Here is a 15925-nt window from a genome sequence, read left to right as displayed (position 1 = left end):
TGTGCATTCAATAAAGTGTAAGGAGATGGGACTTAGGTCTGTGAAAGAAGTTTGATCACCAATAACGGAAACCCAACTTATGTTATATTTTGAAAAAGATAAACTAAGTTCAATGTGGTACTAACAAGTTATTGCAGTGGTTATGGTACACTAAAACTAAAATTTCTCATTGTCCTTATAGTGTAGTGATTCTGCATGATCTTAGGGATGGATGAAAATCCTTAATAAGTCTAACTTTTATCACAAGGTGTCTCGCAGAAACACCTTCGAGACTTACCTATATGAGTATTTGGAAATCAGGCCGTTTCTTATGAGAATAAGACTGTTCTCAAAAAAGGACTCATGAATCCAGGAGAAAGCACAGAGTCATTAATGTGCGAGCTCCGGAACACACTACTTCCTGAAATCAATATGTGTGGAGGTTCCGGCTTTATCACAAGGGTTACTATTAAATTCACCATAGGACCTCGATAAAGCTTTGAATATCTTACACTAAGTGGAGGTTCAAACCCAAAAGGTACCTATCATTTATGTATTGGTTTCCACGATGATGCTTTGTCTCAAATTAGCTTGAACTACGTTGGCTTGATCCCACTCGGGTACGTAGGCAGTCACTTAGGTGATGCAGCCACTCCAGTTTTAAAACTTTTTGTTCCTTATTTTGGTTTTTTGAAAATAAAGGGAGAATATTGGATATTTTCAACAAACCCTTGAATTGTAGGCATTTAGGTTGTTCCCGGGGTTCGACCTGCCCGGTCAGGTCGCTGGGGGTCTAGGAGGCAAGGGGGGCCCTGCAGAGTGCGAGACAACGTCTCGCTGGAAATTTTCTGTTCTAGGGTTTCTATTTTTAGTTAGAAAACTGAACTGAAATCTCGTTTCACCAATGAAAGCATTGAAGGAAGAGAGGCGCCTGTTCACTCTGAAAAGATGCTTGTAGAGATGAAGAGTCATATCCAAAGGGTGTGATTTCCTTTTTAAATAGGAGACTTGTTTTCATTCAAAAACATATCTCAACTCTCTCTGTTTTCTTTCTTACAAGCATCATCAGAAACAAAACCAGTGTGTTCTTGGTTGGATTAAGGTCGTACAAGCTTTAAATCTAATCTGTTGTGGGGCTTCAAGTATCCTGACGTCGATATTCATTGACCTTTTTGTACTCGCCAATTCAATTGAGAAAGGGTCGAATAATTTCTAAAAGAATATTTCATTAGAGCCTTGAACCCTATTACAACATTCTTTTATTCACCCTGTTTTACTATCAATTTTCCAACATGAATCTCAGATTCTACGTGATGATAGTTTCTGGGTGGCCTAACTGCCTTCACTGTGATGTGGCAAACTTACTTGATGTGAACCAGAAACTTGCTCATTTGCTGCACATTGTAGGTACCATAAATATTAATTCCTAAAACTTGGAAGACATATATAAGTTTCAAGGCAGTAAAAAACTTGGCTACTTGGGTCAAGGATGACTCTACTCCCATGTATTGGTCTAAACCTCCTATATAGCTTCTGTCATCTGTTGAAGCGGACTCTTAGCCTTCTTTAGCCCTTTCCATATAGAACAAAAAAAACATTTCAGAATAAAAAAAAAAAAAAGCAAACCAAAGAGATAACAGACACAATTACATATTACAAACCTTAATTACTCTCCCAGTTTACTGCTAATAAATCATCAAAGAAAATACTCTCAAATACTTTAGAGGGAAGACCCTACTGACATAACAAAGATTTTACGTAAATAATAAAATTTTACGGCCATTTATCTTTGTTATAAAATATCCTTTAATTTCTCTCAATCTGTAGCACCGACCAAATTGCGTAAGAGAAATGATTTTAAATAAATTATTGCAGTACCACCACTACACTTAATTTCCAAGAATTGTACAACCATGCGTAGTTCCACTAATAGCAATAAATACTCGGTAATACTTAAACAAACAAGACCATACATCATAAGACAAGGTACAACGGATTAGAATATGATGAATTGTCTCATTTTCAGTTCTACAAAGTACATGTTGCTGATAAAAACTACTGCTCCTCGTCTTGCCAAGTTGTCTAAGGTCGGGGTAGTATTCCATGACGTGGATCAATGAATAAGGAAACCTTGAATTGTACAGTAGCTTTCCAAATAAGATTTGGATTCATGAAGTTTACTGGACCATTATTCTAGACTTGAATCACATAGCAAGACTGAGTAAATAACTTATCTAAACTTGTAGGGAGCCATGTTCTACAACCTTGTTGCTATGAAATAAAATATATCCTATGTCGTCTACCAACTTGATACCTTCTTGCACTTTATCCCGCCTAAAATTGCGTCTAAAACTTAAATCCCAAGTTGAATTTGAATTAGCTCCTTTTACAACCTCTTCAATTGTGGACGCTTTTGCTTTACTAAGTATCTGAAGTTGTTGGGTATACTTAAACTTCAAGAACAATAAACCAACTATCTTTCCAAAAAACTAGTTATGCTTCTGTCGTTGACCGTAAAGTGAGTGATTTTTGTGACGAGATTGCTAGACTTCATAATACTCTTACAAACTAAGGCCATGGGTAGTTGTAACCTCATTTGATAACCAAGTTTTAGAATTCCCCATGTATTTTTTCCGGATAATTTTCCTCCATGAATGACTATGTTATAACTTATTCTCCATATTTCCACACCCATGTAGATAACAAAATATTGTTAATTTGTCTGAATCAGACTCATAATACCTGGATCTGACTCAAAACTTAATAATAGAATTATAAAAGGCTTTTGAATCCATCCAAATATGCACTCGACGATTCAGATATACATACTGACTCAAATATTTCCGACTCAGGTGCACGAGTCGAGTCAAATCTTGAGTTAAAACATCAGAAATATAAAAAACAAATGATCTAACATCTGACTCACGACGGATATAAACAAGGCGTAAAATCTAAATCGATATACGACTGAAACACTCAAGTTTCATTCTACACTGCAACCTATGTTTCACTCGACTGTTCAACCTAGCAGTAAGCATAGTTTTGAATTATCGTTTCCACCTAGGCTCAGTGTGGCCATGCCCGGCTGGTGAGGATACACATTCAATCGATCAACGCTTGTTCCGATAGAAATTAAAGCTAGCTAGATCTTCATTGATATCTTTCAAGTTTATCAAGGTTAGGCGGATGGTTAGAAACTGTACCTACCGTTCTTTTTTGTATTGCAAGAGGGACCGCAATGTTTAAGCCTTTTTGTCTTTAATATGGATTATTTTATTCCATCCTATTTTTGGTAGAACCATAATATTGGGCATACCAAAATCTTTCAAGGCATACTGAATGAAGACAAAAAAGGTTGTTGAATAACACAATCAGATAACCCCTTAACCCAATTTTTTTTAATGGCAAATCTGCCCTTTACGTATTAGTGTTAATAATCTTGATTAGTGATTAAATATTTTGTTTAGTGATTAAGATAATTTTCAGAATTATAAGAGTTGTTTAGATGAAAAATTTGAGGAAAAAAAAATCAAAGTTTTGGTTTGGTTAAGAAGGAGAGAAAGAGAAGGAGAAAGTGAGAAAATTCAAATTCTTGATTCAATGGAGGATGAGGAGGGTCATCATTCATCTAAAAAACCTAGGAAAATACACATCAACTACAACAATGATCCAGAAATGGCTGATTTCTTAGATTATGAGAATGATTTTACACCCACTCAAACTCAAGTTCAAACTCAAACACAAACTCAAGATGATGATTTTTATGAGCCAAATCCTGATGATGAATACATTGATGAGGAACCCAATTCTTCTAATACACAGGTACACTTATATCCTATACTTAATTTCACTTATATAGCTCTCAATTATCAAAAGTTAGGTTTTTTGAATCATGGTTCGGCGAAACAGGTTGAGGTTCGGCTCACATCTATGAGCCGAATCTACCATTGATGAACGGTTCGACTTACTGAATCTGTTTACTGCATGCGCCGAACCTGTAATTTCTAATTCCAACCCTTTTTCTAGACACTAGTTCGGCTTATATGAAAGTTTCATAGTAAGCCGAATAACATCCTGAATAGCCCGGAATAGAATCATTACTAATTCGGCTGACATATCCAAAATCGTATGTGCCGAACATAATTTTTTAATTTCTGGGTTGAAATATTGTTACTGGTTCGGCACATATGGAGAATATCGTATCAGCCGAAACCTCTTATGTTCAAGGTTCGACACATAATTTGATTATCGTATGAGCCGAACATAAATTTGTAAATTTTTGGGTTAAAATATTGTTCGAGGTTCGGCACATATTGAGGATATCGTATAAGCCGAAACCTCTTATGTCCAAGGTTCGGCACATAATATGATTATCTTCTGAGCCGAACATTAATTTGTAAATTTTTGGGTTAAAATATTGTTCGAGGTTCGGCACATATTGAGGATATCGTACAAGCCGAAACCTCTTATGTCCACGGTTCGGCACATAATATGATTATCTTCTGAGCCGAACATGCATTTGTTAATTTTTAGGTTAAAATATTGTTTGTGGTTCGGCACATATTGAGGATATCGTACAACCCGAAACCTCTAAATGTTTATAGTTCGGCACATAATGTGATTATCGAATGCGCCGAACCTTGTTATTATATTCCCTTTCTAGTGTTTAACCTTGTGATATTCTTTGTAGATCGTGCTTGGACCCATGGAAAATCAACCTGATCTAGTAGACATAATTCACGAGGATACCAAGGATCACTTCCAAAATGATTTGGTATGTAAGAACCTTTTGCTTACCTTAATGTTGTCGGAATATTCCAAAGTTTTGCTTACTAATTACTTGTTTTGGAATGAACGTAGATATGGAAAACTAAACCAGAAGTTCTGGATTGGCTTGAGGAACACGCGATGAAGATAAATTGTGTACTAGTTAAAGGACAACAAAGCCGATGGGATCGGTTTGAAATGATTTGTGAGCGTAGTGGAACCGGCGCTAGCAAGGTTAAAAAGGGTACTGTATACGTTGGGAAGACCGGGAGAAAGAATAGGACGAAGACGAAGAAAAGAAATTACCCTTTCAAGATCGTTTTCAACCTCAAGAATAAGTCCATGAACAAAGAAGATCAATATTGGATAATGAATAAAGATATGGATTGTCGTCATAACCACCCACGTCCCAAAGACCTTCATGGACATGCGAAAGTAGCGCGACTCAAACCCGACGAGATGCTAGAAGTGGATAAAATGACACGAGCACGTTTGCCACCTTCTAGGATTCTTAGCAAATTGAAGGCGGACAACAACAATAACAAGTCGACTATGCAAACTATCTACAACGCAAGACAAAAGATTAGAATACTCAATTTGCAAGGTAGGATGGTGATGCAACAAGTAATGTGGTTAGGGGTGAAGAATAACTACGCTTGCCAAAAGAAGTTGGATGACTTCGGTCAAGTCACACACCTTTTCCTTGCCCACCCGGAATGCGCCCAATTGGCTCTATGCTTCCCACAAGTTATTATATTGGATTGCACGTACAAGACTAATAAATATGAGATGCCGTTGATGAACATTGTGGGGCATACTTCGACAAAGGCACCGTTCACCGTGGCTTTTTGTTTCATGAAAAACGAGAAGAAAGAGAGTTATGTTTGGGGGTTAGAACAATTGAAGTTAATCTTCCGGGAGGGTGCTCTTCCTAAAGTGTTCGTTTCCGATCAAGATTCATCGTTGATGTATGCTATTAAGAAGGTATTTCCGGATGCATTCAATTTTCTTTGTACGTTTCACATATGGTTCAATGTGAGGAAAAAATGTCAACCGATAATTCAACCACTTAAGTTGAAAGAATTAGAGAATATTGCTAAGCTACCGTTGGAGACACGAGTAAAGAAAAAGAAGGAATTCTTGAAAGCATATGAACATAATGAGATGTTGTGGGCTTCTTTCCAAGGCGAATGGGAAGCTTTGATATGGTCAATCACCGAGGATGTCTATGAAGAAAATTTTAAAATGCTTATTAAGCATTGGAAGACCGCCTACCCCGATGTCATTACTTACTTGGTCAAAGATGTGTTGGAACCTAATAAAGAAAGGTTCGTGAGTTGTTTCACAAATCGGAACAAACACTTCGACAACCAAGCCACAAGTATGGTAGAGTCGGCTCATTATCGGTTGAAGAAGAACCTTTTTGGTTGTGTTGACACTTTTGTCACGGTTTTTGATGCAATTGATGAATATTTCAAAAGTGATGTTGTGAGAATTAAAAACGCGTTCGAGCATGACCTTATGTTTAGACACAAGAATTATGGTACTAATTGGCTACGGGAATTAACTTATAAAGTCTCCCATCTATGCATCGACTTGTTGATGAAAGAAGTGGATTTGATTGAGACATTAGGCGCCACCTTGGAGGAAGAGTGTGTTTGTACAATGAAGACATCTATGGGACTTCCATGCCTCCATGACCTACTTCGGTACAAGGATGGTATCATATCATTTGAGGATATTGATCATTTTTGGAAACAATTAAACTTCGATCCTCTCCCAACCGAAGACGATGAGGATGATCTAGAGATATGGGACACGACAAATGGGAAAAAATTGGCGGAGATGTATAGGAATATGTCCCGACCTCAAAAGAAATTCCTATGGGACAACATGATGCCCCCTGAAAATGAAGTGAACTATATTCGGCAACGATTGTTACAAACCCTACGTAAAAACAAAGAATTCTATAAGACAATGATGAGAACAGGTCCAAGAAAAGATGTAGGGGTGGCAGCGGAGTACGTTGCATTCGAACGTCGTTTGCATGGGGATTTTATCATTACCGAAGAACATTGGATGTCAATGCCCATTTGTGGGTTTTTAATAGCGGAGACATTCAATTAAGTCGTACATTGTTTCGCATGGAAGGGTAGTAGCTTTACTTACGCGCCTCCAACAAAACCTTACAATGATGGTGTAAAGGATAGAAGACTTGTTCTTGGATTTGTTCAAAATTATCATTTTATCGGCCTCAAACTTAGACTCGGTTTCCCATTACCACCCTTGATGAGTGCAGCCTTTTGGCCTAGATTTGAAAATAATTTTGCGATGGATTGGTGTGCAAATTATGCGACGGAAATGGATCTTTGGAAATCTTTGCATGTGCAGCCTCCAAGTGGACAAGTAATTACGTTTTCAAGTGACGAGGATGAAGATGTTAAGAATGAGGTCAGTGAAGATGATGAGAAAGAGGTCAGTGAAGAGGATGAGATTCGTTTAGGATCTCCATAAAAAATGTTTCATTTATTTATCTTCTTATTTTGTGTCAGATTCGGCTTATAAGAAGAATTCAGTGAAAGCCGAACCTGACAACAAAAATATACCAGAGTTTTTTTGTCAGATTAGGCTCATATTATTATTTCACTGCAAGCCGAACCTGAAAACAAAAATATACCAGAGTTTTTTTGTCAGATTCGGCTCATATTATTATTTCACTGCAAGCCGAATCTTGAAACTTTAAAAAACCAGAATTACTTTGCTAGGTTCGGCTTGTAGTATATTTCTGAAGAAAGCCGAACCTTTCATGATTCATGAAAACAATAATTATCATATCATTCCAAATAGACTTTTCAAATTCATAGAAATTATGGATTACATCCCTGCTACATAGTAGGCTTGCAATTAATTTCTAATATCCTAAACGGGTAATGAGAAACCTTCTAAGAATGTGGTAGTGATATTTGTATTTGAAATTCTTTCCCTTCCATCGTCGCCATTCCTCTAGAGCTCGAACTTCAATCTCAGAGTTTGTTTCACCTTTGAGTCGATATCGACTCACAATCCGAACTAAAGCTATTAAGTCTGAGACTTTTTTCTTAATACTTATAATTCGGCAAAACAAGGACGCATTATCCCGGTTGTGAGGATTACCTGTTTCCGTGCTGAAGGCTTCATGAATTCTAACCAAGTAGTACATACTCATCAGACCATTTACTCGTCGTTCTTCACCCTTCTTTGGATAGTATGCTACATAATTAGTGCAAAGAGATAAATCTTCTTCTAGAGTAAACTTAGGAGTTGGGGGTGCCATTTGTTGAGTATATGTGGTTAAGAATATGAAAAAACATGTAGGTATATATAGAATATAGTTTTACAACGGCTATATCTTTCAAAAAAAGAGTCGTTCCTAGATTTTCGTGAAAAAAAGTAAAGGTTCGGCTTATAGAAATTTTAGAACATAAGCCGAACCTATATAAGTAACGGCTATTTTTTAAAAAAATTTGAAAATTTTTACAGATTCGGCTCACCATATTGGTGAGATTTAAGTCGAACTATGTACTGGATTACACCAATAATGATTTTTAAGGCTCGGCTTATAACTCAAATTATAGAAAAAGCCGAACCTGAAGGACAAATGATTCGGCGCGTAACTAACATTAGAGGATAAGCCGAACTCTATAAATTCGGCGCATAACCGTTAAGCTATTCATTAAAACATGAAATTGAAGGTGTCCATAACCAAACCCAGCACAATTAAAAACAAAGTTGAGCACCTAAAAGTAAAGGTGTTTGCAACACCATAAAAGTGTACTTAAAACTTAAGAAAAACATTAAAAGGAAGTTGGAAACATAAAAGGACATTTAACCACGACCTCTCTTCTTAGTGGTAGGCTTTTGTCCGGGTTTCTCGGGTCCTTCTCCTTTGTTGATGATTGCATCCCACTTTTTGTAGAGGTAGTTTTGTTCTTCCACGGTAATTGGTGTTTTGGAATCAATTTTGTCCTTCATTTTTTTCAACATCTCCCTACCCGCGGCATTGGTCCTGACACAAGTATGAAAGTTATAAGACTAATTCGGCGCAAGTATGAATCATGTCTTGAAATTTTTATTAGCTTACACAGAGAGTGGATCGGCTCATACCACAAAATAATTATACGCCGATCCTAAATATTCGGCTCAAAACCTATATTGTCGAGTAAGCCGAACCCTGTATTCGGCTCACAACCGATATTGTCGAATAAGCCGAACCTATGATTATGAACTCAAACATGTATTCGGCGCAACATGATATCATATAAATAAGCCGATCCTACACACTTGTAAAATTTATGAAATTTTAACAATGATATTCGGCGCAGCCCTAATACTATCGAATAAGCCGAATCTAGACTTATGAATTGAAACATTTATTCGGCGCAAAACTAATACTACCATACAAGCCGATCCTAAGCACATGCAAAAATTCTGAAATTCAAACAACATTTATTCGGCACAAAACTAATACTACCATACAAGCCGATCCTAAGCACATGCAAAATTTCTGAATTTCAAACAACATTTATTCGGCACAAAACTAATACTACCATACAAGCCGATCCTAAGCACATGCAAAATTTCTGAATTTCAAACAACATTTATTCGGCACAAAACTAATACTACCATACAAGCCGATCCTACGCACATGCAAAATTTCTGAAATTCACAAAACATATTCGGCACAAAACTAACACCATCGAATAAGCCGATCCTAAATATAAGTCTATGTTTTACTAAGTTCGGCTCAAAACAGATTTCAGATATACGCCGAGCCGTTCATATGCACTTTCAGAGTTCAGTTTCAAGAACAGCTCGGCGCACATCTAACATTTGTTTTACGCCGAACCATACCCTGTAACCGCCGCAGAACACATGATTTTGACGAATTAAATCGACCAAAACAATCAAAAACATCAAATATGAGATGGGTTTGTAGAACTAACCTTCTTATTTTCATTTCCGGCGTTGGTTCATTTTCAATTTCTTCTTCCGATTGATTTTGTGGCTGATTTTGAGTTTGTTCTTCACTCTCTAAATCTTCTTCTTCATGAATAGGTTGTTCAATCGATCGATTTGAACGAGATACTGACTTACGACGATCCATTATATAGTTTCACAAATCGACAATTAAATTTCCGCGATGAAAAAAAAAGAAAGGGAAGGGTGGAGTTCGGCTGTGGAGAGGAAGAAGAAGAAGGTGAATGAAACTGATTTTAGGTGTAGTTGATTATAGGTTTTGTATTAGGATTAGGGATAGATTAGTAGTAATTTAATGGATTTAAGGGCATATAGGTAATTGAACCACCCCATAGGGTACCCCTTATAAAATCACCCAAGTTATGACTAGTCCTTTATATGCCTTGAAAATTTTAGGCATGCCCAAAATTGGTGTTCTTTTGGTAAGGCAGATATGGAAACAGTAATTAAATTATTTTTTTATCTATACATATAGCCCATATGTCAGGACCATAACATCAAAATACTCCTCTGGCTTGCTTAATATAAATCTCGTTTTCTCATATTCTTTCTTATATGTGAACAGAAAATATATTTTACTGGAGAATATATGTACAAGAGAATGAAGTAAACATTATCATACAGCAGCACTAGTAGGCAAACAAGATAACAAGCGCCAAGAAAGCATCCATGAATGTGTTATTGGAAGGGTTGGGAGAAAATTCTAATAGAGAAGGTATATTAAGACTCCTCTTCAGATTCCTAAAGCTCTCTTATATGGAACAGAGGGTAATGTATTGTCTCCCGAAGAGCTAGAGTTTTACCAACCCGAAGAAGAGTTTTAATATTTCTTCTTTTCAAACTGACGTTATGGGCGTTACTACCCAAGACCAATTGGTCATCCTCTATGAGACTCTAATCTTATCTTCTTGTAGTAATAATTATTACCTCGATTTTAAAAGAAATATACCACTACCTTTTCATTTTAACCTAAAAATACGTTAAACTGAAAAAATAATAATATCTTTTTTTTAAACGAAAAGAGTATTATAATGCACTCAAGGCACTGGTGAGGCCTTACTCTATACATATTAACGTCCTACCTGCAATTTTACTAATGCTCATACTTATATCAATTGTATTGTTTTTATGTTATTTTAAGGTTATATGCATGCGGGGAACTCGCAATTACAAGTAGTGATAGGAAGCAGTTGAGGCAACGCATTGTCCCAGACTCCAAGCTGTATCTCTGCTCGGTTCAGGTGTGCCTAAACATGATAAATTCCCTACATGAAATGAATTAAACCAGATCGAGAGAGTACCGTTACTCGTGAGGAATGAGTGTGCTGATCACACCCTGTCACTTCCTACCAGAAAAATAGGAAAGAGGGGAATATGTGAATGGGTTCGAATCATCTTTTCCACCTGGGCACAACTTTAAAGTGGCATGGACTGGCTGGTGAAACAAAGAAACCATTTGGTGAGGCGCAGTTGAAATTTGCGTGAGAATAAACCATATGCTCAGTAGTGGACTTACGAGTTACATCGGGTGTAAGCATGCATGGATTCAAAATCCGCCTACTTCCCCATAAGTACTAACTCAGACAGCTCGCTAAATTAATGAAAACGGAAAAAATAAAAATGTTAGAAATAAAAAAACCGAGACGAATCTAGTCGAACATCATTATCGAAATGTAAAGATAAGTTGGTTTATTTCTTGATCAAAACTATATTATTTAAACTATATTAGCCAGATAAAGTCTTACGAGTTCTTCGATGTGAATCCAGCTGATCCAGATCTAAAAGTAAGAACTTGATAGGATGCCACATAAAAATAGTGAATTTTCGGGGGAATTCTTCGATGTGAATCCAGCTGCACATCTGTTTACAGAGCCAGATAAAGTCTTACATTTTTTTATCTATAGATTTGGTAGAAGATCATAAATAAACCCAGCAGCAGCGCATCTGTGATTCTGTATAAATGATCACATAGCTTAAAGCGCCCACAGTTATGGCTATAAAATAGTTTTCAACTAACGTCAGATGATTGGAAATTTGTAATCGTTTTTCGCATTCGCCTAAAGTTTTCTGGATCTTTAGAGATCCGCATTTCACCTACACCTAATATTTAACCAATGAAGTACAGCAAGAGATCTAGACAATTATATATTCCTGCAAATTAAAGCGAGATCTTCGAATGTCCTATCGCGATATCCTTCTAGTTTACCAAAAAGAAGAAAATAGTTGAGCTCATGCACTTGCAGCCTATGCTTTTTCAAACCATATTTCGGACTAGCCGCTAGAACCTACTACTCCTTTCATCTTGTATCCCTAGTCCCTGGGAGAGGGATGACAGTTTTCATATTTACGTTATTTATATTTTTGGTAGAAGATATCATAATTATACCTAGCAGAAGCGCATCTGTATAAATGATCACATAGCTTAAAGCACCCACAGTTACGGCTATAAACTAACGTAAGACGTAAAATTGGAAATTTGTAATCGTTTTTCGCTTCGGCTAAAGTTTGCTGGATCTTTAGAGATTCGCATTCACGGACACCAATGAAGTACAGCAGGTTCCTTGGAAGATCTGGACAATTTTACATTCCTGCAAATTAAAGTGAGATCTTCGAATATCCTATCGCGATATGCTTCTAGTTTACCAAAAAGAAGCAAATAGTTGAGCTCATGCTCTTGCAGCCTATGCTTTTTCAAACCATATTTCGGACTGGGGTTAGAACCTACTCTTCCTTCCATCTTGTATCCCTGGTCCCTGGAGAGGGATGACAGTTTTCATATTTTTGTTGTTTTACTTTTCCTTTGTTTTTGCATACTCGAATATATAGAAGAAAACATGCAGATAAGAACCACGAAACCAGCTGGTTATGAATTTTAAACTGCATCACGTAGATCATAACAAATTGGCAATAAAAATAATAAATTTGCTCAGCCCACGCAATATTATAGAAATGTGGACCATACCAAATACAGTATGAATTAATTGTTTAATTTTCTTTTCGGTGAGACAAATATGGATCTAGTAGTCTTTTTTTTCTTTTGGAAAAAAAAAACCGTCCGGACCTTGTATATAAAGAGCCCGTCCGGACCTTGTTTGGATCCCATACTATCACCAAACTACTCCTCATTCAGCTTCTTAATTTCTTAAATTTTTGAATATACTTCTCTCGTGAGACCCAATATTCTTTTTCTCCATGGGAAATGTGGATGAAATGAGTTTCAGTGAGGAATATCTAGAAGAAAACGTGGCTAGTACGAACGTAGAAGAAGAACCAGAGAATATAAGCGCCATTAAAGCATCCGTGAAGGTATTACTGGAAGGATTAGGAGAGGATTCTAACAGAGAAGGTCTTATTAAGACTCCTCTTCGGGTTGCTAAAGCTCTCTTAGATGGCACCAGAGGTATACACTCTATCAACTCATAACTAATTTAGTTTTGCTATTTCTATGAATTTCCCATTGATCATCAGTCTGCAAAATTCAAGTAGTCGGACAGAGAGCTAGCCAACAGTCGGTAATCATTAGTCATTAGTGAGAGTCTTGCACGGCTAATGTTAATGATGCAATAAATGACTTTATTTAGAAGAAGAAAAAAGTGATTGATTAGTAACAAAAAAACAAATTTTGTGGACTTACTAAGATATTTTGGAAATTTATCTAGGTTTTTCTTATCAATCAAGGCCATTTCTTTTATTTTTTCTGGAAACATGCACTCATATAAACGGAGGCATGGTTTTTTGAAGCGTATGCTTCACGTTTCGGAGCGTGCGCTTGACGCTTTCATGAAACGGTCATGTGAAGCGCATCTTTCATGAAGTGTATGCTTCACGTTCCGAAACGGTCATGCGAAGCGTATGCTTCAAGTTTCTAATTTTTAAAGCTTTTAAATATATATATATATATATATATATGAAAGTTTTATGGGGGAATTGAACACCCCACCTCCCACTCGTCTGGAGTAGGTTGAACACAAGTTTTATCTTTGATAAAAATTAGTCTTATATAAGGTTTATATAGATATTATCTTCCTAATAAATTTATAATTATTAGTTATGACTTATTTAATTATAAGAAAACATCTGTTTCAAACAACAACCATGAAGCGACGCTTCACGCTTCGACATACGTATCGCTTCCTAAAAATGAAAAAAGCTTCGCGCTTCGCTTCACGCTTTCAATATCTTGAACGGAGGATTAAATTATAATTTCACGTGAAAATATGGTACCAATGGAGTCATGAAAAGTAGTTTGACTAATAAAAATTGTGAGTGCTAGCTAGATTCTAAATTTTGGTCGAAAGATTTTCCATTTACCTTGTGTGCAAACGATTAAGCATTTCCTGCTCGCGTCAAAATCATTAAGCGACGATGGTTTTCCTTAAAAAATGGAAGGGCGAATACAAACGAACCCGTAGACTAGGCCGCCAAGGAAACCAACTACTATATGTTAACTGGCTGTACGTTGAAGTAGACAGCCGTGGACTCCAAGTCTTATTAATTTGGGTAGGAGAACATCTTAACCAGAATACGCACGTACCCTACTAACTAAATCACCCTGAGTTCAATTTGCAGTTTTCTATACTGGCCGCCTCTTAGTCAGTCGTCTTGACCCCAATGAGGAAATGATAATACTAACTTAGTAACATATTCGGGAAAGTGACTGAAAAGGCGGCCCATTGAAAAATGAATGGAAAAGCAAAGGCTAAGAACAAAAGAGATTTATGCTACTGTATATATTTTTTCGACAAAAATCAGTAAACAAAATCTAGTTGCTGTTTTGCACTTTTATATTAAAAGGTTTGGTAATCAACCAACAACTTGATTTTGGATGCAAGTTGAATATTTGGAATCCCTTTTTCCTTTACGTTTCTCACTTTTGTTATGGTTGACTGACTGAACTTGGTGTGTTTGACGTCTGTGATTGTAAGAATTTGTTTGGTGCGGCGGACAATTGTTATCAAGGATTTAGCACTTGACTATGAAAAGATGCTTGGTAATTAACATGGGACATAAACGATTTGGCTTTGGTCAACCACAAATGACTAACTCAGTCTTTTCGTGAACAAAAAAATTGCCCTCCTCGAATGAACTCCATGACTAAACTAATTTAAAGGAAGACAAGAATCTCGTGGGAAGAGATCAATTGGTATTTACAAAAAATTTCAAGCTTTTTAATTTTTTTTGTTTATCTTCTTCATGTTTAATATTAAAAGCATTCAAAGGTAATTCAAAACCAGAAAAATCATTTCGATTTTGGCTACTACTATCGGGAAAAAAACCCATTTATAGGGTGTTTGGATGTACACTCAGAAGTAGCTCTTTGATTTCTGGAAATTGAAAAGTCAGAAGTCAGTTTAGCAATAATATTTAAGAACGACTTCTAGAAGTAGAAAAATCAGTTTTTTGTGAAGCAAAACAGTTTTGCTTCTGACTTCTATTTCAGGAGAAGCAAAGTCAAAAAACATATTTGTATCCAAACGCGCTATTATAGTTTTCGGATGTTCCAGACAAACTCAAGTTATAGGCTTTCTTTATAGGTTATCAAAGTAAGAATAGAACTACAATTTCCACTTAGAGAAGATTAATTTTTAAAGTGAAAACTTGGATTCCATTCTGCAGCAGAATGTCGCCTAAAGTTTTTCAGCTTTTTTTTTGTTAGATTTTGGATTGTAAACTTGTTATTGGCCAACATATGTTAAAAATTTGCTTCTAAAACAATAAAATTAATAACATTTAGTTGTCACAAAACATTTAATAATGATTATAACTGCAAAGCTATTTGTGACAAAATGCTTTCGAGACATTTATTAATGTCACAAAATGATTATTAACAAAAGAAAAAAACAATAATTGGCCCCAACAATTTGGGGCTCTAAGCAGTCGCCTACTCCTAGATTGCCTCCCCACTAAGGTTAAGTTCTATGAGCTAGATTAGCCAAAAAGTATTGCAATTCAAGAAGAAAAAATGTTATATATTTGTCAATACTAGTTCTCTTTCGTATCATTTGCTCGCAAAAATTACCTTTTCGCGGAATGGTTCAGTGCATCTAGATTTATTTTTTATCTGACGGCTGAAATTAGATGCGCTCAACCGTTTAATTCTGCGACTAGCGTGCTAGATTAGCACTACCATAAAACTTAAAAGGTTATCCTACCTGACGTGGAC

The sequence above is a fragment of the Papaver somniferum genome, chromosome 5, assembly GCF_003573695.1.
Source record: "Papaver somniferum cultivar HN1 chromosome 5, ASM357369v1, whole genome shotgun sequence".
Taxonomy (NCBI): Eukaryota; Viridiplantae; Streptophyta; class Magnoliopsida; order Ranunculales; family Papaveraceae; genus Papaver; species Papaver somniferum.
Note: the sequence above shows the minus strand (reverse complement) of the source record.